Source organism: Panthera leo, chromosome A3, assembly GCF_018350215.1.
Source record: "Panthera leo isolate Ple1 chromosome A3, P.leo_Ple1_pat1.1, whole genome shotgun sequence".
NCBI lineage: Eukaryota > Metazoa > Chordata > Mammalia > Carnivora > Felidae > Panthera > Panthera leo.
Window position 1 is genome coordinate 28776865 of NC_056681.1, and position 25240 is coordinate 28802104.

The window sequence follows — 25240 nt, forward strand, 5'->3', positions numbered from 1 at the left end:
GAAGGAAAGAAGGGAGGGAAGGAAGGAAGGGAGGGAGGGAGGGAGGAAGGAAGAGAGGGAGGGAGGAAGGGAGGAAGGAAGGAAAGAAGGGAGGGAGGGAGGAAAGAAAGGAAGGAAGGAAGGAAGGAGGAAGAAAGGAAGAAAAGAAAGAAGAAAGAAAGGAGGGAAGGAAAGAAAGAAAGAAAGAAAGAAAGAAAGAAAGAACAAAAGAAGGAAGGGAGGAAGGAGGAAGGATCAACCCCTTTCTCCTCAGCCTTGCCCAACAACAAGGTTATAATCAGAGGAATGGACCAACAACCCCTGTTCTTTCTCATATCTCTTTTCTGGAATCGCAACTTAGGTTTGTAGCTGTCTAATTTATTATTATATGGTGCAGTGCAGGGTAATTATATGCTGTGGAATAATTTGTTATAACTTGGGCTGAGGCCTATAACTGTATAATTTATTATTATACAGTACAGTGTTGAATAATATGAAGAGTGTATAATTTATTTCAGGCTTACGAGCCTAACCTGTAATCCAAATGCAGCGCGCAGTCTACGTGGATGACTTCAGGTTTCTGCAGAAGCCTCAACTTAGGGATTTCTTCATTGCTAAGTTCTCTCCTTGGGCTTCTCAGAACTCCCAGCCAAGACTTGCAGAGTTCCCAGTGCTGCTTGGAGCGAGGCTCAAGGCAGCCCCAGCCCACGCCGAGGGGGGGCTTCGGCATCGGGTCAGAGGAAAGGAGGGCCCCGAGCTGTCACCCTGCCCAGCTGGGTGTCACCCTGCCCAGCTGTCCGTGAACCTGGGCAGGAGGTGTAGAACCATGATCAGAACCCAGCGTCCTGGATCCCCGGCAGGACCTCCCTGGCCGGCAGGGTCTCCCCGGGTTTATTCGATGACTATTTTTGTTCTCTTCTCGGCACTGGGGATACATCATTGAACAAGAAAAGGTGTCCCCTCGTGACGCTTGCATTCTGGGGGTTGAGGGCTTACAGCCCCCCGGTCCGTTGTTTCTCACAGTGTGGTTCCTGCACCTGCCTCATCTGGGAGCTGGTTGGAAATGGAGAACCTCAAGCCACCTTGAGCTCCCGAATCAGAGTCTGCGTCTTAACAGACCCCCTGGTGATTCACACTTGAGAGGCACTGCTTGAGCTTGCGCACGATTGAGGAAAACCGTTTCCTTCTGTACATCCCCCTTGCCCTGCAAATATATGCCTTCTCCCTGGGGCTTTTTTTTTTTTTTTTTTTTTTTTGTCCTGGTCACAAGTGTTCATTGTGCAAGCTTTGGAAATGACAAAACAAAACAAAACAAAACAAAACAAAACAAAAACCTCACAAAGAAGAAAATCAAAATTACCCAGGATTCCACCATCCAGAGATGGCTCTGTTAATACTTTAGTGGCTAATTCATCAGATGTTTTGCATTCATAGATTTTTTTTTTGAACAAAATTTCAAGAAAAGAGGCAACAGTGTAGAGAGAGCTGTGGTTCTCCAAAACCAGCATGCATCCGCCTAGAAAGCTCCCTCAGACACACATTGCTGGACCCGACCCCAGAGCTTCTGCTCTGAAGGGGATTCGCGTTTCTAACAAGCTCCGGGTAGTACAGAGCTGCTGGTCCAGAGGCCACATTTGGGGAGTTCCTGGTGTGGCTGTTAAGGTCTTGGGCTCTGGGTTTTAGCCTTAAAGCATTGGAAACCTGACTCAGCCACCGACGACTTGCCTGCAGGGAAATCATGGGCCTCCGTGCTCCTACCTTCTACCTCCACAAGGACACTGCCTGCCTCATAAGATTATTAGAAGGACTAAATGAGTTAATTAGAGAAGTGAGGCACACAGGAAGTATTAATTATGGTTAATGTGAATATAATTTTATACCTGAGCTTTCTGAGCTCAACCATTGTTCATAAACATTTTAAAGTCATTATTTTTCGGCGTATTGGTTTTTTATTTTATTTTTTTCTTCCACATTTTTGAGGAGCGGGGAGGGGCAGAGAGAGGGGGACAGAGGATCTGAAGCAGGCTCTGCGCTGTCACCACAGAGTCCAAACTCGCGAATGGTGAGACCATGACCTGAGTTGAAGTCAGACACTTAACTGACTGAGCCACCCAGGCGCCCCTACATATTTGTTTTTTTAAAGTCTGCAGAGTTGTCTTTCAAACTGATCCGTTTATCAAGTCCCTGTTTTTTTGACTAATAGAATATCCACAGGGCTGCAATAAGCATTTTCGTGGATAAATCATGGTGTACCTGTCTGCTTATCTCCTTTGGATAGAATGTTCTAGATGTAAAGTTGCTGGGTCAAATGGTATGACCATATTTAAGGCTTTTGATATGCTTTGCTAGATGGCCTTCCCGAAGAGTTCTACTGACTTATAATGCCATCGGCAGCATCTGGGGACATCTCTTCTATTTTTGTTAATGCCCGTGTTGGGTTTTTAAATTATGCTAACGTTTGGTTTGCTAATTTGAATTTTTTTGATGACTACCGGAGTCAAGTATCCCCTCCAATACCTTAGGATTTAACTTAAAAAAAAAAAAAAGACTCCTCAAAAGTTGTGTTTACGTGAAGTCAACCAGCCCTTTTCCCCTCCAATGAACCAAATATCTTGGCATCACTCAGCCCCATGGTAGCAGAGGCATCACCTCACAGGTAAGAGCTGCCTGTTGAAATCCCACCTGGGCTGCTGGTAACATACCTCCCACTTAATAGACAGGTGTGGACTCGAGAAGGCATGAAGCGTTAATAGGACAAACAGAGGTAGAGAAGTCATTTGTTCAACAAAAATTCCCTCATCGTCTCCCCACAGGTCAGTCCCTCTGCTAAACACAGAGGGGTGTGAACGCAAAAACCAGAAAGTCTCCACACATGGGGGTGAAGAGAGTGGGGAGAGCTACACAGAAAATACACACACACACACACAATGTGAAATGAGGGTGCAGATAAGGACAAAAGGGTAGGAATTTCCTAAGAAATGGCATGGCTTTGAAGTCAGAGTGGACCTGGGTTCAAATCCTGTGCCTTCCAGCTCCTAACCTTGGGCACATTGCCTAACTTCTCTGAGTCTTAATTTCTGCACCTGTAAAATGTGAAGGCTATTTGAACTCAAATGAGTTCAAATCAGTGAAGAATATCTGGAAACAGGGAGGCAATGAATCTCAAAATGGTGACCCAAGGGCCAAATATAGCCTGAAGGTCTTGTTGGGTCTCTCCAGTGGTTATGAAAAAATGTTTAAGGAGGAGTTAGGATGGCTTGGGCCAATAGTTCTCCATCTTAGCTGACCAAGAGAAACACCTGGAGATGTATTGGTTGCTTGAGAAGAGAGCTGGGCTCATTCACTGACCTTCCTTCTGGCCAGTAACATGGAGTAACAATGGAGTGTCATGAAATGAGTTTATACTCTCACTGGAAACAAAAAACTGGGCAAAATAAACAAGCCAACTGTTTGACATTAGGCATCAGAGAACAAAGGAAGTGATCCCTAAGAGATTAAAAAAAAAGAGACAGAGAGAGAGAGAGAGGATCCCAACAATTGCCCCCATCTGACTATCTAGACAGAGTTTTCAAGCCACAGTGCCCCTAGGTGGAGTCCAGTGGTCTCCCTGAGTGGAGGAGGTGCACCTGGGAGGCCAAGGCAGCTAGAATTCACAGGGTAGTGTCACTGAGGAGAGAGGGGAGATGGGTGGGGAGAGAGAGGAGGGAAGGAGGGAGGGAAAGGATGGGAGGGAGGGAAAGGATGGGAGGAAGGAAGAAAGAAAGAAAGATTGAGAGCGAGCAAGCATGAAAAAGTTCTGGAGATCTGCAGAGAAGACTTTGAGTCTTCTTCTGAATACTGATGACCACATCTAGATTAGCCAGAGTTTTCCAGAGCAATGGAACCAGTAGGAGATAGATGTATATATATATCCAATATGTAAAGGCCAGGGACGAATGATTTAAGTCCCAACTCAAGTCCAAAAGCCCAAGAACCAGGAGAGTGGTGTCCGATGTCTGAGGGCAGGAAAAGATGGATGTCCCAGCTCAAGCAAAGAGCACAGTCATCTTTCTTCCACCTTTTTGTTCTAGACAGGCCCTCAAGGGATTGGATGGGGCCCACCCACACTGGTGAGGGCCATCTTCATTACTCAGTCTACCAATTCAAATGCTAATCTCTTCCCCAAAAAGCTCTCACAGACACACTAAGAAACAACGTCCTACCAACTCTCTGGGCATTCCTTAGTCTGGACACATAAAATTAACCATCAGTATGCATGGAAACTGAGGTTATGACCATCATCATCATAAATCTACCACTTGTCAACTTGGTGCACATATATATTTCCTTAAGCTATACTTAATCTCCAAATAAAAGCAATAAAAAGCTGTAATTCCATCTAACATGACAGAATTACTCCGTGTACAACCAAAAATGTACCAATCTCTTTCCCAAAAGAAGCGAAAGGTCTTTGAATGATGTTTACTCCTCTCCTGACAATCCCATAACTGAAATACAGTAGTTCCCCTTATGTGCAAGGGATCATTCCAAGACCACCCGTGGATGCCTGAAAACGTGGATAGTACTGAACCCCAAATATACTATGCTTTTTCTGATACATGTATACCTATGACAAAGTTTGATTTGTAAGTTAGGCACAGAACGAGATTAACGACAATAACTAATAATAAAATAGGACAAATTATAACAACATACCGTAATGATAATAACATACTGTAATTCACATATGTGAATGTGGTCTCTCTCTCTCAAAATATCTTACTGTACTGTACTCACTCTTTTTCTTCTTGTGATGATGTAAAGTGCTAAAGTGCCCACGTGATGAGATGAAGTGTGGTGAATGACAGGGGCTTCCTGACGAAGCGTTGGGTTCCTATGGATTTTCGGATGTTGTCAAAAGGAGGAACCTCTACTTCTGGACGGTGGGTGACCACAGGTAACTGAAATTACTGAAAGTGAAACCATGGATAAGGGAGGATTACTGAAATACGATGTAAAATTAACAATCCTTAAATACCGGTATTTTAAAGTCAAAACATCTTATGTTACATGATAAGGTAATAACAGAACAGAGGAAACAAAGATACTTACTTAAGAAATATGTATCCACACAAATGTATTCATAATTAAATAAGAAGGAAATACTCAAGACAATTATCGCCCTGATTTCTGTAACTGGATCTGCTGGATCAGATGGCACAATGACAGAGCTCTCTCTTACTCTGGGCCCCACTCAACACTAGCAGCTTTTCGGGTCACTCACTACTTAGGCTGGGCTAACATCCCCCAGTGGAGAATACGTTGCCTCCAAAATCTACGGAGGCCCACTGGGCATTGTGCCTCTTTCTTGGCCCTAGGAGGGGCCAGACGCAGCAACTGATTATCACCTCGGAAGGGATGTCTTGACACACCCCACCCCACCGGACCTCTAGAACTTTCACCGAGGTAGAAGACACCCACATTTTTGTCAGACTTACTTCTCACTTTGTGACACGCAAATGTCTTACCAGTAAATGTAAAGTAGTTGCTACTTCCTGCTTACTGGGTCCAATTGGCATAATGTCATCCATGTAACAGGCTAGCGTGACATCTTGTAGAAGGAAAAGGTGATCAAGATCCCTGCCAGCTAAATTATAATGTGGGTCTGGAGAGCAGATATACCCTCAAGGTAAGACAGGGAATGTGTATTACTCACCATGCCAGGTGAAAGCAAACTGCTCCGGTGGGCCCTATGGACAAGGATGGAGAAAAAAGCATTTGCCAGATCAGTAGCTGCACACCAGCAAGAGAGGATGGGTTAATTTGCTCACAGAATGAAACCACATCTGGTACAGCAGCTGCAAATGGAGGCATCACTTAGTTAAGCTTATGATAATCCACTGTCATTCCCCAAGCTGTGTCTCTCTTCTGCACAGGCTAAATAAAAGCATTGAAGGAGGATATGGTTTGGAATCACCAACCCTGCATCTTTCAAGTTCTTGATGGTGGTGCTATTCCTGCAACCCAACAGGGATGTGGTATTGCTTTTGATTTACTATTTTTCTTTAAAAAAATTTTTTTTAAACATTTATTTACTTTTGAGAGACAGAGTGTGAGTGGGGGGAGGGCAGAGAGAGAGAGGGAAACACAGAATCTGAAGCAGGTTCCAGGCTCAGAGCTGTCAGCACAGAGCCCAATGGGGTGGTGAGGGGGGGTTCGAACTCACAGACCCTGAGATCATGACCTGAGCTGAAGTCAGACGCTTAACCCACTGAGCCACCCAGGCGCTCCGATTTTCTATTTTTCTACATAGCAGCAGTTCTAGTGGTTTTCACTTGGCCTTTCACTTGTTCCTACAATAACATTCCTCATTCCACAGGTCAGGGAGCAAAGTCAGGGATTCAGCCAGATGCTAAGTATGTCAGTTCTGATTATGCATTCTAGAACAGGAGAAATGACCACAGGTTGAGTTTGGGGACCCATTGTAAAACAGATATGATCTAAAGCCCCATTGATCACCTGATTTCCATAAGCCCCCACCCTGACTGGTGGGCCACAGCAACATTTGGGGTCTCTTAGAATTAAAGTTAGAGCCAGTGTCCAATATTCCCTGAACAGTCTGGTTATTTCCTTTTCCCTAATGTACAGGTACCCTGGCAAAAGGCTGTAGGTCTTTTGGGGGGGAAGACTGGGAAAAGATTATCAGTATAAATTCTGGGGAGTATATCAGGATCCTTCCTTAAGGGGACCCAGCATCCCCTCAATTAAGGGGTTCTGGATCTGTAAACTGACTCAAGTCTGGGGATCAATTGAGGGGCCATGACTCCATTGTTATGATTTGAGTTAGACTCTTGTTCACTTGACCTAGAACTCCTCTGCTTAAACAGATCAAGTAAGAATTTACTAGGCTTCCTATTTCCCTTCTAGGGATGCCATGATTAATACCATGAATACCTATTTCCCTTCTAGGAATACCATGGGTCATCACACATCACACTATTCTAATTGATGCTTGGATTCTGCTGTCCATTCTGGCAATCACACTAACCTTGCCTTTGTTGTGGTTGAGTGCAACCACGTGGCTCCTACCACCCCAGGACCCACTTGCTCCCATTGCATTTAGGTCTTCCAGTTGCGTGGCTTCAGTTCGCAGGCTAAGGTCTAGCCTATAGAGAAGAGCAATCACAGGGCTCTTCAAGGATGCTGGGACTCCTCTCACAAATGGATTTCTCAGAGTACTGGTGAAAGATATGTCTTCTGGAACTTCCTCACGTGAGCTAAATCTTAATACTTTATTTATTTATTTATAGAGAGAGTGTGAGCAGGGGAGAAAGGCTGAGGGAGAAAGAGAATCTTTCAATCTTTTTTTAAAATAATTTTTTCAATGTTGTATTTATTTTTGAGAGAGAGAGAGAGAGAGAGAGAGAGAGAGAACTAATGGGGGAGGTACAGAGAAAGAGAGACAGAGGATCCAAGGTGGGCTCTCACTGCCAGTGCAGAGCCTAATGTGGGCTTGAACCCACAAACTGTGAGATCATGACCTGAGCTGAAGGCTGATGTCTAACCAACTGAGCCACCCAGGTGCCCCAAGAAAGAGAATCTTAAGCAGGCTCCATGCTCCACGTAGAGCCTAATGTGGGGCTCAGTCTCACGACACTGGGATCAAGCTAGATCTTAAATTACAAATCCACTCTAACATTCCCATCTCCCTAAGCCTCTGAATCCCTATACCTACATTGAACCAAGGGACGTTGGGCATTTCCATTCACTCACAGTGAGCTGTCTATCTTTTGGTTCATGCTTCAGCCAATCAACCAAACAGAGCCCTTCCTGACTCCTTGAACTACAATGTCAAATGGGGAACCCTTGCTTAGTGAGCCCACGTCAATAAATTTGGCCTGATCCTACTTTATGTTCCTTCCACTATTATCCTACCACCTTAGTATTCATTCTCACACATGTTCCTGGAATTTCTGCCCATAAAAATTGGAAAACTCAAGTAGTTCTTTCAGAGTGTAATTCACTTTGTAACTCAAATGTTGGGACCTTCCAATATTTAAGTCCAGGTCTAGGTCTGGAAACAAAGAGGGGTGGTGGTGGTGGATCCTGGGAAGAATCAGCATTGTATTGTAGGGTGATGTAGGTTCATCAGGTGTAACAAATGTACCCTCTGTTGGCAATGTTGGTAATGGGTGAGGCTGTGCATGTGTGAGAGCAGAGGGTATGTGAGAAATCTTTGCACCTTCCTCTGGATTTTGCTGTGAACCTAAAACTGCTCTAAAAAAATAAAGATTTTAAATATAAACAAAAAAGCTGTTAACTAATATGCCAACAAAGGAGATAAAATTGAATAATAAGAAATAGTCAATCCAAAAGAAAGCAGAAAAAAAGAGAAAGGAAGCAAACAACAACAAATGGACAAATATAAAACAAAGAGCAAGATGGTGCATTTAAACCCAACCATATTAGTTATCACATTAAATGTAAATGGTCTAAATGCCCCAATTAAAGAGGCAGACATTATCAGATTGGATTAAAATCAAGACCCCAGGGGTGCTTAGCTGGGTCAGTTGGAAGAGTGTGTGACTCTTGATCTTGGGATCGTGAGTTGGAGCCCCAAGTTGGGTTTAGAGATTACTAAAAAAAATAATAAACTTAAAAAAAAGAGACCCAATAATATGCTTGGTCCTTTAGGCACTTGGTGTTTGCTGCCCTTGTGGTAAAGACTCAGGAAATGATAACAACTAACTCCTATTGAACATTTCTTATTTGCCTCATAGTGTTTCAAGGACTTGAGATGTATTATGTCATCTAATCCTCCCAATGGCCCCATGAGGTAGATACTAATGTCACCCTTGTGTTATGGCTGAGGTTATAAATTGAGGCCCGAAGAAGTGGAGGAACTTGACAACTCCACCTCCAAGTCAGAGGTGGAGCCCCAGTAGCTGTGCTCTAACATCCCACTCTGCCTCCTCTTGGACGTGTGGTCCCTCCCCTGTAGGGCCAAAGCAGAAGGCTGGGCCATCTGTGCCGGGGGCTGAGAATGAGGAGGACTTCCCAGCATGTGGTACAGGAATGTCAGTGCAGAGCAGCATCAAGTTAGCCCGGGGAAGCAGCTGCTAGCACCTCCAAATGAATCTTCGTGTGCCACCGCCTTCTTCCCAGGGGCCTTGGCTGTGATTCCAGACCAGAGCTCACTGAGAGCCTGGCAGCTGTGTATTCTCTGGGTGGCCTGTCCCACCCTCAGAACACTGTTCTGCCCATCAGCGTTAGAGATAAGATCTCTCTGGGAGGACAAGCCCTTGGAAGCCAGTTCCAAATGCCAAGCAACCAGATTGTCCCAGCATTTTTTCAGACCTTTGCCAAGGTCTGCAGACCTGTTCTGATGGCAGGATAAATGACTAGGCTGGACACATACCTCAGAGGACCGAGGAACACTGGTCTAATTGAGAGTCAGGCATCCATAGAGATATTTTGTTCACTCATTCATTCTTCTATAGATTGAATGAGCACCTTCCACATGTCAGGCACTGCTCTCGGCTCTGAGAATACAGTGAGGACTGTGAAAAGGCTCTGCCTCCCAGAGGCTTGCAGTCTAGTTGGGGGAGACAGCCAGCCAGAAGAAAAGTCTCTGCAGTAAAGCATGGTGGCTGGAAAAATAGCAGCCATGACAAGGTAAATGGATGTAACCAGCCATGTTTTGAAGGAGGAACAGGAGTCTTCTGGGGAGACAAGATAGGGAAGGCCATCGTAGGTGAGGGCCAGTGTTGCAGAGGCAGAGGTGAATAGAAGGATGTGTTGGGGAGCTCCTAGGACTTTGGTAAGCATGGAGTATACATGTAAGGAGGTGAAGCCAGGCAAGCCTAGAGAAATGGGAAAGGACTCTGAATGCCAGGCAAGCCTGGAGAAATGGGAAAGGACTTTGAATGCCTGGCCAGGGAGTTTGGATTTGACCCATTGGCCCGGAACAAGGTGCCCTTGAAGGGTTTGATGCAGGTGCATGGCATGGGGATATTGGAGTTTCAGGGAGGCCATTCTGGTGCCAGAGGAATGGCCGTGTGGATGGGAACTGCAGAAAGCCACCAGAGACAGAAAGATGAGAGAGGGGGCTGGTAAAGAGATACTGGCAAGAAATAATGGGGAATCAAATTAGGTAAATGTCAGTCTGGCTAATAAGTAGGGGGTGGATGGGGTGAAGAGGTGGAATGTTAGGGCCTGGAGAATTACCAGACATGGGAGAGGAAGTGGAAGCGGGGGAGGGCTGTGCTAGACTGATCTAGAAGATATGACCACAGACAGAGGAGAGGGCTAAGGGTGACTCTTCACCACTGGCTGTGACAGTGATCAGGAGAGGTGGGCTCTGTCACCAAGGACATGTGGAGATGCCTGGATTTCTCATAGTCCTACAGGCCTGTTCTTTCAGAGCTAATGGAAGCCAGAAGGGGATTAGGGCAGAGAGCTCCCAACACGGCCATCCTCACAATGCACAGAGCCAAATATCTTAAAAGTCAATGCCTGGGAGAGAAGCAGGTGTGGGCCCAGGCAGTCACACTCACCCTTCACTACCTCTCTGCCCTTCCCTCTATTTGTTTTTAAGTTCCAGCCACACTTGCAGGTCCCTGCTCTGCCTCCAAGTATACGTTCATGTTATTCCCTCTGCCTAAAATTCCTACTGCCTCCAACATGCCTCATTTTGCTAATTCTTTCTTTAGGACTTTGCCGAGATCTCCTCCAGGACTTCTCACCTTCCAGATGATTTAGGATTCCCTCTGTGCTCTGCCAGCCCCTTGCCATAGTTCTAATTACAGTGAAGTACAGCTTTTCTTCTTATTTGCCACCACTGGATGATGAGTACCTCAGGGGTTAGAACTGTGTTTTATCTACTTCTTGATTTTCAGGACCAACAAGAGGCCTGAAATAACAGAGATGGCTGGATTGATGGGTGGATGGATAGTTGCATGGGTGGGTGGAAGGACAGAGTGAGTTATGGATGGATGGAGGGATAATAGGTATGTGAGGGATAGGTGGATGGAAGGATGGATGGATGAGTGAGTTATGGATGAATGGAAGGGTAAGTGGATATGTGAAGGATAGGTGAAGGAATGGGTAGATGGAGTGATATACAGATAAGTGAGTTTACAGATTAGTGAAGCGATGAGTAAATGAGGATTAGAGAAGCGACAAGATGGAGTAAGAGAAAGAGCAAACAATGAGCAGGCAAATAAATAAATGAGTAAGTGAATGATACTAAGAATGAATGAGCAAGTGAATTGATGAACAAGTGAGTGAATGAATAAGGAGAAAATGAGTGAGAATGAATGAATGAATGAGTAAACAACTTGCATGAATAAAGTCAAGAACAAGTAGATAGGTGAATGAGTTGATGAACAAAAGTAGAGAAGGAAGATAATCTGGGCCACCCAAGCAATCAGAGCTTGGAAGGCATCTGGAGCATAGTAGGTACTCAACAAACATCTGTTAAATAAATGAAGGACCAAATGAATGTCGGTAGACGAGTTCACCCAATGCGGTGGCAAACACTAGGGCTGATAGTAAGAGGCTTTGGTTCTAATCAGTTTTCAATCCCTCGAGTTTTCGATTTTGTTGCTTTGAGTTCATCCTTTTTCTTCTCTAAGCCTCTATTTCCCCCGTTAGTAAATGAGATGATTGCCTTTATTTGTCAAGTCTATTATAAAGAGGTAGTAATAAGAGCCACGTGGTAATAATAGGGGCTCAACAAATGTTAGTTCACTCCAGCAAGCCCACGTTTTTGTCCTATTTGAAATACCTTGAATATTTCTTAGCATTACAAAGCCCCTCCTAGTCTCCCCTCTCCTGGAGGCACACTTTCTCACTTACCCATCTGAGCAGCTGGATTTAACCCATGACACCTCCTGGGATTCTGGTCTCTGCTCAGGAAATGCTCTTCCACTCACGTATTTCAATCTTGGTTGAGAGCCCTCAGCGTGTGTAGTTTATTATTGTTGCTTTTATCATCATCATCATCATCATCATCGTTATGATTTAAATTTTCCCCCAGAGCTTCAGGGCCAGACGACAAAATAAATCGGTCCTGGCTTTATCTTAATTGTAAATTTTGAGTGGAAAAAAAAAAAAAAGATAGGATGCATGGAAACAGAAAAGTGCTTTGTTCTCGAGTGAGGCTTAAATTTCTGAAAGCCAATTGCCCAAGCTCCCTGTCCTCCCTGCTGACGAGAGCTACAACAAGCATGACTTCCTTCTCTTCACAGTGAGGAAATTGCTTCATCATTTGCAGCCAAAGGAAAAAGACAGCCCTAAGAACAGCCTGTTTTAATAGGAAGTGCAGAGAAGATTTCTGACCAGAATGCTCACAACCACCCATTTATATTAAATAGGATCCTGAGCTCTCACCTGAAATTCTCATTTTCTCTTTGTCTGCAACCACAAGACCACCAGGATGGTGGGAAACCTCCCTCAGCATGTATTGCTCTGTCTCGCCACAAGGGGGCGCTCCCAGATCAGACACAGGTGGCTCTCAGCCACCTGCCTCGCTGCTGCCACCTCCTGTGGATGCAGCATCTTTGCAGACCCATCCAGAAGAGTTGGACCAAGGGGCTGCTGCCCACTTAAGACCTCCATGAAGACCAGGTGCAGCTCTGAAGACTGCAGCAAGGTCACTACAGAGGAACGGGATTTTCCTTGAGACTTCCTTGGATCACCACAAAAGAGGCTGGGGCTCTGGGGAGGCAATGGACACTAAATGGAAGGCCTACTGTGTGCCAGGGCTTTACATAACTCAAGTCAACACTCCACAAGTACTGAGGGTCTTTGATGATGGCTATCCACTAGGCAGAGTAGACTGAGGGTCAAGGAAGAAGCTTGACCTTCAGATGAACTTCATCAGCAGCCATCACCACTTCCCACAACACGTCGCTAAGCAAGAAAGTGGTGCCAACCGTGGACTAGTTTAGCCTGATCCCAAATGAGCTTCTGGAGTGTGAATTGCACCTACACCAGGTGAGGGACTGGGCTTTTGTACCTCCAAGCCTGGGGTGGCCGGGGACAGAGTTGCTGGAGAGAAGGTACTTTTCTGGAGAAGAGGGCAGGGAAGGTGCCCTGGACTCACAGCAGTGGTGGTGCACCAGCCGGAAATGTGGTGTAGCTCCCAGCATTGACTACCAAAGTCAGCGATGGTCATTTCCAGGCTATCACTATGTCCGGGATCGTCCCTTCCCAGGCACAGGGTGCGGGGATGACTCACAGAGCCCTTGCCTTCCAGAGCTTCCCAGTGTCAACCCTGACACTCTCATCACTGTCTCCCGGGATCTCCCCCCTCTCTCCAAAGGCAAGTCTCCATTGAAAGTCAATGTGTAGCCTTGGGAGTGAGACGAGTGAGATGGGACCGTGGGGATCCTCTCAAGGACACCTGCAGCTACCTAGACTCTGAATACACACACCTGTGCCCAGCATGCAGGCAGTATATTCTCCATCTTTTCCTTTGCTACCCCTCTCCTGCCACCGCCATCCAGGCAGGTGCCATGTCCTGCCAGTTCCATCCCATCCCCCCCCCCCCCAGGCTGGCATCACTGTGTGGCCAGGACATAAGCAGGGACTTTGGGGTCACCCCCAAACCCCAACTTAGTTCCCGAGCGAGACTGAGAATGTCAGTGTGGAGAAGCTCTTTTGTATACAGAAAAATTTCCTTGCTAGCGTTTGTTATTTAATTAACATTCAATGTATTACAGTAGCTTTTTTTAAAAAAAAAAAAAAAACCTACTTATTCTTCAGGCTTTAAGTTCAATTTATAAACCATTATTCTATTTCTGTACAGTCACTTTCAAGGGGTTTTTGATTAATGGTCAATCCACTCATACTCAGTTAAATGATCCATCCCATTTGCAAACTTGGTTAATTAAATTATCTTCAACATTTTACACAGGACTTACTAATTTAACACATCCAATCTCCTTGTTTTAAGTACTCCCATTGCCTGACCTGACAAGCAAAACTTTCCAAAGCACTTAAACCGCGTTGGAAAATCTAATTTAAAAACTTATGCACACAATGGGTCTCAAACTCTCTTACACATTTTGGTCTTATTTATAAATCTGGTATAAGAGGGTTTGTTTGCGTCTTGACAGAAGAAATCACAAGTCTAAAATTAATTACACAGTTTAAATTGGAGTCACAAGGCTAATTTGTTCAGACTTCAATATGCAAAAAAAAGGTGTCTTCAATGTTATGAATACTTTAAATACCAAATACACAATGATATGGGTCTCACTTCTAAACCTTTGTGGGGTTCCGGGCATTTGTCCAGTGAGGAGACAGTTCTCCATCCTGAGTGGATTGGGGTGACTTCCTTCAGTACACTGTCATCTCAGGGGCAGAATGTCATCTCGTGTCGGAAACTGCTGGGTCCCACTATCCATGCTCCCCTTTCTCCATAGAAATAGAACCTCAGATTCCAAATGGGCATTTGGCCACCTGGAATAAAGATGGCAGTTCCCAGCATCCCTTGCAGCTAAGTGTGGCCATGTGACTAAGATCTGGCCAGTGAGAAATAAGCAGAAACATTCTGTGGCACCCCTCCAGCAACCCTTCTGAAAAGACAGCTGGTGTTTTATATCCTTCCTCCCTCTGTTTTGTTCGTCCCTCCAGTCTCCCAGCTGAACCTTGGGTGTCGTAGTCTGTGTCTAACTCTTCTCTTGGACCTTGAGGACCAGGGCTCTGCGCTAGGGATAGGGGAGCGGTGAGCAGGAAGGACCCCAGGATTCGGATGACTCCGTAGAGCAGAACGTCCATTTCGCCTGTGGTCGTTTGGAACAATCCCTCCCATCCCAATGCCTCCCAGCCATGTGACTTTGCTGTCTTCCCATCAAGAGATGTTTATTTCCCTCCCCTGAATCTGGACTGGTCCTGGGATGGGCTTTGATCGGTCAAACGAGGCAGAAATGGCATTGGGGTGACTTCCAAGGCGAGGCTATTGCCGCACAACTTCTGCGTCTGCCCCCTGAGAGTGCTGACCTGAGACCCCATGTGAGGAAGCCAGCTCAGCCTACCCCAGGGTGAGGGTCTCAGCCCTGAGCACCAGCTGCCAGCCTCCTGCTAACGGCAGCTGCATGAGGGAGCCCAGATAAAGCCCGCAGGGGAGGTGCTCTGCCCTCACACCGAAGAGGAGAAGTAAAGAGTTGTTTTCAGCCACTAAGAGTTGGGGCAGTCGGTTTCTGCAGCAAAAGCTTAATAAAAACACAGCCTTGGGCCGCCCGCCTCTGACTTTTTCATGAGAAAGAAACTTCACCTGGTTTAAGGCATCACTGCTACAGGTCCCGACGCACCGGTTGACCAGAGAGCTGGCTGGGATGTGATAGATACCTCGGTGTCCAGGGTGATGTCTCTCTTGCGGTGATGGACCTGCTGAGCCCTTTTTTTTAATTGGTTGCCATGGCAACAGGGGGACTCCATTTCCTCTAAAGAGGTTGGGCTCCTGGGCAATTAGATTCTGGCCATACCCATTACCTAATTCTTCTGTCTGCTCTGAAACCACAACCCCCCCACCCCACTCCCTGCGTGGCCCACCCTCTGCCCTGGAGGTCAAAGCCGACTTCCTTCGCTAATCTCCTTAAGGCCTAATTGAATTCTGAAGCTGTCTGCCCCAGCTGCAACTCAGATAGACATTCCGAGTCTTCCTTTCGGATTCTGCCTCTCTCTCTTCCCATGCTCTGTGCCACAGCATCCCGGAAGTGGAGTTAGACAGGGACTGCGAGCCTCCTCTGGCTCTCAGCCTCAGTTTTCGGCTCTGCAAATGGAGACTGTGTTCTGACCCCACGGGGTTCTGGGAGATTCCCTGAGATAATGTCTACAAACACCTGGCAGTTCTCGGCCCTCCACCCCCGGCTTTAAGGCCCCAAATGACTGCCCAGAGCACTGGTAATCAAATCTCGGATACTCACTGTGGCCCGGAGGCCTGCCTAGATCACCACCTCCTCCAGCCAGCACCAGCCACATTGGCCTCTTGCTGTTCCCCACACCCCAGTGCCCCCCTTCGCCCCGCCCCACCCCACCCAGAGCCTTTGCCCTTGCTGTTCCCTGTCTGGGATGCTCTCCCCTCAGCCCTGCGATGGCTGACTCCTTCCCACTTTTCATGTCTTATTTTGGTTTTTTTTTTTTTTTGATATAAAAACAATGTTAACAGTTAAATTGCAACTTTAATACAAAGTAAAACTCTTGGTTGAAAACTTCCCGCCCCCAACAAAAACCTGAATGCAGATGTTTATAGCAGCTTGATTTAGAATTACCAAAACTTGGAAACAACCAAGACGTCCTTCAGTAAGTGAGTGGATAAATAAACTGTGGTGCCTTGGGACAACAGAGCATTATTCAGGGCTAGAGAGAAATGATCTCTCAGGCCAGGAATACACACGGAGGAAGCTTAAATGCGATGCTAAGTGGGAGAAGCCAGTCTGAAAAATATTATCCATGTTATACCTAGTATATAGTATGATTCCAACTATATGACGTTCTGGAAAAGACACAAGCACGGAGACGGTAGAGGAACAAGAATCCATAGACTATGCAGCACGAAGAGTGAACCCAAGTAATAATGTATCGGCCTGTGACTCATCAGTTATAACAAATGCATCGTGATGCATCATAACAATGCAAGATGGTAAGAATAGCGAATGTCATACGTGTTGCCCTACGTAAAGCGGTATATGGGAACTCTGTACTTTCACTCAATTCTTCTGGAAACCTAAAACTAAAAAATAAAGCTTCTTGACGTCTTCAAAATTCAAAGCTCTTACGGCATTTAACTCACGTAAAGTTACCATGGGGTTTTACTGGTTCACCGCCGTCTCATTTTCTAGAGGGAACATTCTCCAGGAGAACAGGCAGCTGGCCCGTGTGTCCCCATGATAAATGACGAGTGAGCCGGTGAGTCAGTTGACAGTTCAGGGCTTGGCACAGAGTAGCATCTGTTGCACGGAAACCCGGCATAACAGTGCCACCGTCACGCCGAAAACCCTGAGAGTAAACTCCAAACTCATTACCGCACACAAAGCCACGGTCTGAGACTATCTCAGCCCTCACTGATGCAGGGCCCCGCTTTGGCACTTCCCCCCCAAAACCCCAGAGGGGGAAAGGTTATCATACTCTTTGCAACCTTCTGATTCTATCAGAGAGAGAGGCTCCACCTAATGCTAGCGAATCTTTAACAGCCACCCTGCGACGCTTGCAAACCTTCCTTTCCTTCTGTCTCTGGCAGACAGGGGCTGCCCCCTCGCAATGTTATTCCTTGAATTCATCGTGATGCCCCTTCTACCGATGGAATCGAATACGGGCTTCCCAACGATGCTGGTGACGGGAAGCTTTCTTCCTTAATCAACCGATTCACAGAAGTTTCGAAAAAAGGAGTAAGCCCGACGAAAGACAAACGTTAAACATGGGGCGGTGTCGGCAGCGCGTCTGTGGCAGATGAAGTTTGAGGAACACGACGAGGTGAGTGCTGAGGGTGCTTTCAGCAAGGTCCGGTGGCGACCGTCCGGTTTGTTTAAGCCGATTGGCTGCGACGCACTTATCGCAGGGTTGTACACAACCGCGGGGCAATAATATTGATAATAACACGAACAACTCAAACGATTAGCCCCTAGGAAGGGGGCCCACGTAATCTTTCGGTCAGGACTCTTTTAAAAATGAAAAGCAGTGCTGGGATGACACCAGAGCGAAGGCACAATCTCGGGAATGTTCCAGACAGATGGGGATGTTCCGTCCCTCCACCCACAGGGAAATGCTTGGGTAGGTTATGGGGTATCCGGTTTGTGAACTGTTGCGATTACGTAGATTTTGAAATGGCACTTACGAAGAATGTATTAAAAAATGCTTAAGGCACCAAGTGTTCAGTGAGGACAGGGTGTCCTCCAGTGTTCGGAGATGAGCAGAGAGGCCATCCTGGAGGAGGCGCGCCAAGGCATTCATCACAGCCGTTTCTAGGGGGCGGGATCAACGGTGGTATTGTTTTTCTTGGTTGTAGGTTAATAGATGACTGTTTTATGCCCCACCTTGTTCCAGAAAACTCTGGTTCAGCACATCTGCCCATGTCACCTCATGACTTGAGATCTTCTACTTGCTTCCTTTCTTCTTGAAGTAGAGCCATCCCAGAAGGCCTACAGGTCTTGCGTGATCAAGCGCCCTCTCGGCATCCCTGCGCGGCCACTCTGGCTTTCCTCCGGATGCTTGGGCCCACGGAGCTCCTTCCACCTTCTGGAGCTCTGTCTGCCCTTGCCGACCCTTCTCCTGAAAACCTGCCCTGCGCTCACTTGCGCTCATGCCTGGCTAACTCCTGCTCCTCCTGCAGATCTCAGCTTCGGGGAGGGTGGGGTTTCACGAAGGCTTCTCAGCACCGCCATCAGGCCGGGCCCCTGTTCTCCACACCTGCAGCAAACTATGTAACACACCCCTCTCCAGAGTAACTCCTCTTGTATTCTCCACAGTTATTTGCCGTATCAGGTCTTCTCTGCTGAACCGGAAACTCCTTCAGGGCCGAGGTCACACGTGTTCTGGCCCCCACACTGCCTCGGCCCAGGGTAGAGGCTCAGTAAACGTCTGATGTGGGAACCCTGACCGTGGGTTCATTTCACGGGAGCCTTCTGGATACTTTTCTGAGTTTTTCAAATGTTTCCAAAGGGGACCCTGTTAAAATCTGTAAAGTCAATAAGGAAATTGAGTAGCCATATTCCCTAATCCATTGAAATACAATTGGACTTGCAAAAACTTGATTTATACGCTTTCCAATGATGCATCCTTACATAAAACAAGTAAGTCCCAATTCAGGGGCTCTTCTCCCCAGAAGCTCAAAGCTCAAACCACCGAGGCCACATCTTTCAAGGCTGAGATGTGGCAGGGCAAGTGGGGTTTGAGGCCGGCTGGCTTGTGCAGAACCGGTTTCTTAAGTGCCAGCCACCAACACCCCTGGCAGAGTCCTGAGAGCTCGCCTCTGCCCGCCCGCGGTCCTGGTGCCCATCACTGCTGGCAGTTGAGAAGAGAATATTGTATCTGGGGCCTCGATCCCAAGGAAGAAAAGCACCTGCGGCATTCATGCACCTCTCCTGTTCACTTTGGAGGGCGCCCTTGGCGGACAGGACCACAGAACGACCCCCATGCTCCCTGCAGCCCGCTGTCCACACGGTAGCTAGCCTGATCCCTCTGAATTGGTGTGTCAGACAACGTCCGTCCCTCCTCTGCTGAAGACCCTCTAGCGTTCCAGCTCACCCGGAGCAAAAGCCAAGGTCCTTCCCATGCCCGAACGTGAGGCAGCAAGATGATACGTTGCCCAAACCAGGGCACTCTGAGAGTGAAGGAGGCTTTAGTAATTCCACAGGGCAGTGTATATCAGGGTGGTGCCGAGTCCTGGAGGCCCTCCGTGACCTGTCCTCTCTGCTCCTGCCTCCTGCCATCTGCCCGCTGCCCTCACCCCTCCCCTAGGTTCTCTTACTCTCCTTTACACAGCGACTGTGCACCCTTCTCTGGGCCTTTGCACGTGCTGCTCCCCTGCCTGGAATGCTCCCCACCGACTCCCCCCAGATATGCACAAAGCTCCCCCCGCCTCAACCTCCTACACTGACCTCTGGTCAAATGTCCTCCCCCACCAGACAGGCCTCCAGGATCCCCTGAGCACCCCCTCCTATCTGCCATCACTTGCATCTCGTACCCTCTTATGCTCTTTCATAGCACTCGTGACCACTGCAACACTGACCCATTGGGTAATTTATAGGTGACTGGTCTCCCCCGAGAAAGTGAGCCCGATGACGTAGAGGCTCTGCTTAATCACCGTCGAAGTGCCTGCCCCCACCCCAGTGCAGGGTATACAACAGCTGCTCAATAAACAAACGCTCATCAGGTTGATTGGATGGATTTGAGTTGGGACGGCATTGGCACTGGCCACCCAGCTTGGAGCCAGGGACCATCCCCTGTGTCTTCTCATAGGACCCTCCCCCTCCACCCGCCAGGTAGAAATCACCACCCCCGTTTTCAGACAAGGGAACTAAGAGTCACTTGCTCTGCTCCTCGTTTACTGACTCAGTGCTTGGTGCAAATATCACGTGTGAGCTCTGGGAAGGACAAAAGCCCTTACGATATTAGCTGTTTTACATTTTCCATTGTACGAAAGAGAAAACTGTGTCCTAGAGAATTCAGAGCCCACCCCCATGTCCGGTTGGCAGAGCGGGCCACACTCAGGTCCCTAGGCCCGTGGACTCTCAGTCCAGTGCTCCTTCCATACCCCACATGGATCTCACCGGGGGACAGGAAAGTACTCTCAAATTTCACAAACACTGGGGCGGGTCCTTTAGGAGCTCTGCTGGCATGACAGGGAGCTTACGAGCAAAAAGGTGGGCATTTTCACGTGGCAAACTTCATGTCAAAAGCGATTAAGAACGAGGGAGTCCCGGGGACAAAGAATAATGAGCTTGGCTTAAGTTTGACAGAGACAAGACAAATAGGGCGGGGGCGCGACTTGCGTGCAAATTTACATATCAGAAGAGTAATTATAAATCTTTGTTGTAAATCTCCACAGCTACAATGGGGAGTCCACACGGACCCAGCACATGAATCAAGAATGGCGAAATGACATCTATTAGGGAAGCATTGTCCCTGGCACTGTCGTGGGGACTTCTGTTGTCTTCACTTTGGGGCCTTTAATTAATAGACAAGCCCCATCACTGGGCTCGTTAGTGTGAAGGGCTCGGAGTTGGGGGTGGGGGAGGGGCGATCCAAATCCGCGGGATCATTATGATTGTCATGATCATTATAACAAGACTTTCCTCGCTGCTGATGCTGTATGGCGTTGTCATGGAAACGGCGTGCTTATTAGTAACGCGCTCTTTTAAGGTTACCGGGATGTTGGCATCCCTTAACCAATGACTGCTCTGTGATCGCTGCACAGTGGCCTTGGTGACATGGACAAAGAATCAGTACTCCGCAGGGTCTGCGATATTTTTGTTCCAATTCTTCCTCCGGCTTGCTCTCCATCCCCCTCCAACAGCTCATAAAAAAATGATCACCCCTCTGGGGTGCTGGAAATGTTTTATACTGTGATCCGAATGGTGGTCACACGGGTGTCGGCATATGTAAGAACCCCCTGAGCTGCACACTTAAGATTAAGTACACTCTATAGCACGTACGTTACAGCTCAATAAAACGGTTTTTAAAAATTTCCTCCTTCTCTTACCATCAAGAGAATTTTGTTCTTTCAACAGGTGTATGCCTCACTCAGGTGACATCTGGAATACCGTAACCAGAGGCACCACGCACCAAGATGGGGCGGCAACTTGGGTCACACGCCTCTTGAGTGCCAGGGGCATCATAGACTTTATGTTACTGAATCCTCGCCTCCTGAAGTATTTTCCTCCCCTCGCTGACAGATTGGAAACTGAGGCTCAGTGGCTTGCCCAGAGCCAACCAGGAAAGTGCGATCTGTGCCCAGGTCTCTGTGACCCTTAGCCGTGTTCTTTGCACCTTACGTGGCCATGCCCCATTGACCAAGTGAAATGGGCCCAGAAAGGGAATCTGGAACAATAGCATTCTGGGATCCCTGGCATATGGGGAAAATCTAAAGACCAAAAAAAAAAAAAAAAAAAAGTGTTTCTTATTTTTTAAAAAAAGATTTAGAAATAAGTCACAAAATCGTGGTAAGAAAGCAATCTGTCTCATCTCAGTCATGGTATTGTTTGTCCTAACTCACCACTTCTTTGAAAAAAATTCTAATTTACATGGAAGAAATGTAAATTCTGATCTCTGTGGTCTCTTAAAAATCAAATCTGAAAAAAAAAATCAAATCTGGCCACTCTAAGCCCGTATTCCCCATGACACACACTCTCCAGCTTGCCCCGGTTCCCACGGAGCTACTTTCACTCACTAGGAGGAGTGACCACCTACTGATTGGTGGGCTAGCATTTATTCTTTCTTCTACTGTGAATCATACTCCAATTGTCCTAAAAAACAAAAAACAAAACAAAACAGAAAAAAAAAAAACCACTCCCTTTTCCCGCTCCTTGTCTAACTACTTTGAATTGGGTGGAATTAATCCGTAACTGCCCATGAGGTTCAGTCCTGACCAATCAGCACATCACATTAACCTGTCCATAATGGTCGGCATTAACTCAGGGTTGGACATATGACCCAATCAGAGCTAATGAGGTACAGTGAACTTTGATGGGAATTTTCTGTGAAAACAGCATCCTAGACCTGAACCTGCATGGTATAGCCGGGAGCTGCTGTCTGCATCTTAAACGCATGTGCAGTCTTAGAAAGAATCCAACACAGAGAGAAAAGAGCCTAGTGATAGAGAAGTCCCAGTGTTCTGTCTGAGCCCCTTGACCAAGCTAGAACTGAAGCTAAATGCCCTATACTTTTTATTTATGTGAGCCAACAAATTACTTGGTTTTTTGTTTGTTCACTTAACCTAGTTGACATTGTTAGAAGCCATTTGTTTGCAAGTAACAAAAAATTCTTGCTAGAAAGGCTGGCAGACAGCAAGATCAGGACCCAATGCATTAAAGTGATAGAAGCCTACATTTCAACCCAATATACGGAAAGAACTTCCCCACACTGAATCATTAAGGAGTAGCAATATGTTGTGCAATCAAATTCAATGAAAGCATTCAAGTAGATTAAAATTTATAGGCAATGTGTCAATTTTGGCACAGAGTAGGCAGTTGGAGGAGATAATCCCAACCTTAGGTTCCTTCCAACTTGATTCCTTCTAACTTGATGATCCTATGAACAGCAAGAATGGAATATTCCTCAAGAAGGATTTCCTGGGGCGCCTGGGTGGCTCAGTGGGTTGGGCGGCCGACTTCGGCTCAGGTCATGATCTCACGGTTTGTGGGTTCGAGCCCCGTGTCGGGCCCTGTACTGACAGCTCAGAGCCTGGAGCCTGCTTCGGATTCTGGGTCTCCCTCTCTCTCTCTCTCTGACCCTCCCCCAGCCGCACTCTGTCTCTGTCTGTCAAAAAACGAATAAACGTTAAAAAAAATTTTTTTTTAAAAAGAAGGATTTTCTGAACAGCCTGGGGATATTCCTCCCCTACCCCTATCATCCATTATTACTAAATCTCAATTGTTTCCTTCACAATAATTGCCACTATTTTAAACTTCATTTATATTTAGTTTTAAATTCATTATATTTTGTTTTTAAATTTAATTTTAGATTTATATTGTTGTTTACTTGTTTATTTTTCTCTCCCCACAGACTGTAAGTTCCACAAGAGCTGAGATCTTGTCCATTTTATTTTCCTATACCTCCAGCACCTAGAAAAAGACCTACCACACAGTAAGATTTCAATTAATTCTTTCTTGAATGAAGGAAAGAAGAAAGGAGACCTCTCTGACCCTGTGTTTTCTATGAAGTCACACAGAAAGCCACTGGCCAAATGGGACCCATGAGGTCTGGAGCCACTAAGTGAGTGAGTCTCTTTCACACTAACCCTTTTTTAAAAAGTATTTTTTAGCATTTATTTATTTTTTGAGATACAGAGACAGAGCACAAGTGGGAGAGGGGCAGAGAGAGGGAGTCACAGATTCCAAAGCAGGCTCCAGGCTCTGAGCTGTCAGCACAGAGCCCAATGTGGGCCTCGAAATCATGAACCATGAGATCGTGACCTGAGCTGAAGTTGGATGCTTAACCAACTGAGCCACCCAGATGCCCCTCACACTAATCTTCAAGGCCATTTTTTTTTTTTACTGTTTATGTATTTATTTTGAGAGAGAGAGAGAGAGAGAGAGAGAGATCAGGGGAGGGGCAGAGAGAGAGGGAGACAGAGAATCCCAAGCAGGCTCCAGTGCTGTCAGCACAGAACCATACCTGGGGCTCAAACCATGAACTGTGAGATCATGACCTGAGCTGAAATCAAGACTCAGACACTCAACTGACTGAGCTACCTGGGTACCCAGTCCTCAATGCCATTTAATAAACCATGTCATTTTAGTAAAGTACATGATGCCATCCATTCTCTAGAGAGTTCTTCATCACCAGCACCTTTGTCTTAGGAAAATTTGTCCCTCTTGCCTTGGTAATCCAACACAGGAGACAGTCTCTAGGAGTTAGGTCGGTCTTTTACAGAAGAGGGAACAAAGGCTCAAAGAGGTCCAATAACTTAGCCAACATCACACAGATCTCAAATTTAGGTCTATGACACTCTAAAGTTTGTGCTCTTTCTGTTATCCTGCCCTTAGTTTTCTGACATGAGTGTGTGTGTGTGTGTGTGTGTGTGTGTGTGTGTGTGTATTTTTCATTCCCCAGCACTCTTTTCTGCAAATGGTCTTTTCATGCTCTGGGGACTGAGGCGCACGCATACACACTCTGAGTCATTACCAACTTTCTTTTATTTATTGCACTGGAAGAGTAGGAAATAACACAGGCCTACTAAGGAATAAGCAAATTCTAGGTAAACTGCATACGTGGGATTTTTTTAAAAGCACACAAAGTAACCCTAAAACAATCTATACATTTCGGAACATCATGAGAGAGCTGGGGGTTGCACGCAAAGAGGTATGTGCTCAGTAGCATCTTAGACAAATTAACTGAACTCGTGACTATTTCCTCTCCTTTCCAGCCCAGCCTCCTGGACCCACAAACCAAACCATAATGCCTGGGGATGAGCGAGCAAAAGCAGCAGAGAGAAAGAGAGAGACTTTGATTGAAACCAAGGAATTGGGAGGTCTCTGCCTCTGATTCATTTGAATCAAGGGAATTCATTTGGCCTCAGGCACTTAATCATTTCATTCCCCTTTCTGGTTTTATTCGGAGACATGAAGAGGAAAGAATCATCACAGGGGTTGAAGACGTCCTTTTTTGTCGTTCTAGCTGTTGCTTCTGGATTTCCTCACCCAGTGCCCATTGCATATGTTTGGCCAGATGGTTAAGACTCTTGGCGGCCAATTCAGCTGCTCAAGAACATGGTTGTGCTTAACCTCATCGACTTGACTCAGCTTCAGTTCATCCTGGGGTAGGAGTGTGATACCGATCTGTTTAATTAGTTTAATGAGGGCTGAGGGAACTGGTCCACATTTTGAGTTTGTTACACAGAGCAAATTGGTTTGTCTCGCTCTCTCCATGATCTTTTAAGTATTCAGTAGGAGCACTGCTCTCATTACCATTTTGGAAGGGGTTTTTGCCCCCTTCCTCTCCAGTGAGGAGCTGGGTGCTGTCCAGGGTACCAACATGGACGGGAGTCCAGGAACTCGTTTCCTCAAGAGGTGTGTTTCGAATCAATGAGAACACAGAGAGTACAACTGAACACTTG

The 25240-nt window shown here is 46.5% G+C and overlaps 1 long non-coding RNA gene across 1 annotated transcript; it reads left to right on the plus strand.

Moving 5' to 3' along the window:
• Positions 1 to 17222: 17222 nt before the first annotated feature.
• On the plus strand, positions 17223 to 24619 carry LOC122214947. The gene is made up of 4 exons (XR_006200164.1): positions 17223 to 17439; positions 23188 to 23190; positions 23302 to 23397; positions 24551 to 24619. It is a non-coding gene; the product is annotated as an uncharacterized LOC122214947 (long non-coding RNA).
• Positions 24620 to 25240: the final 621 nt, after the last annotated feature.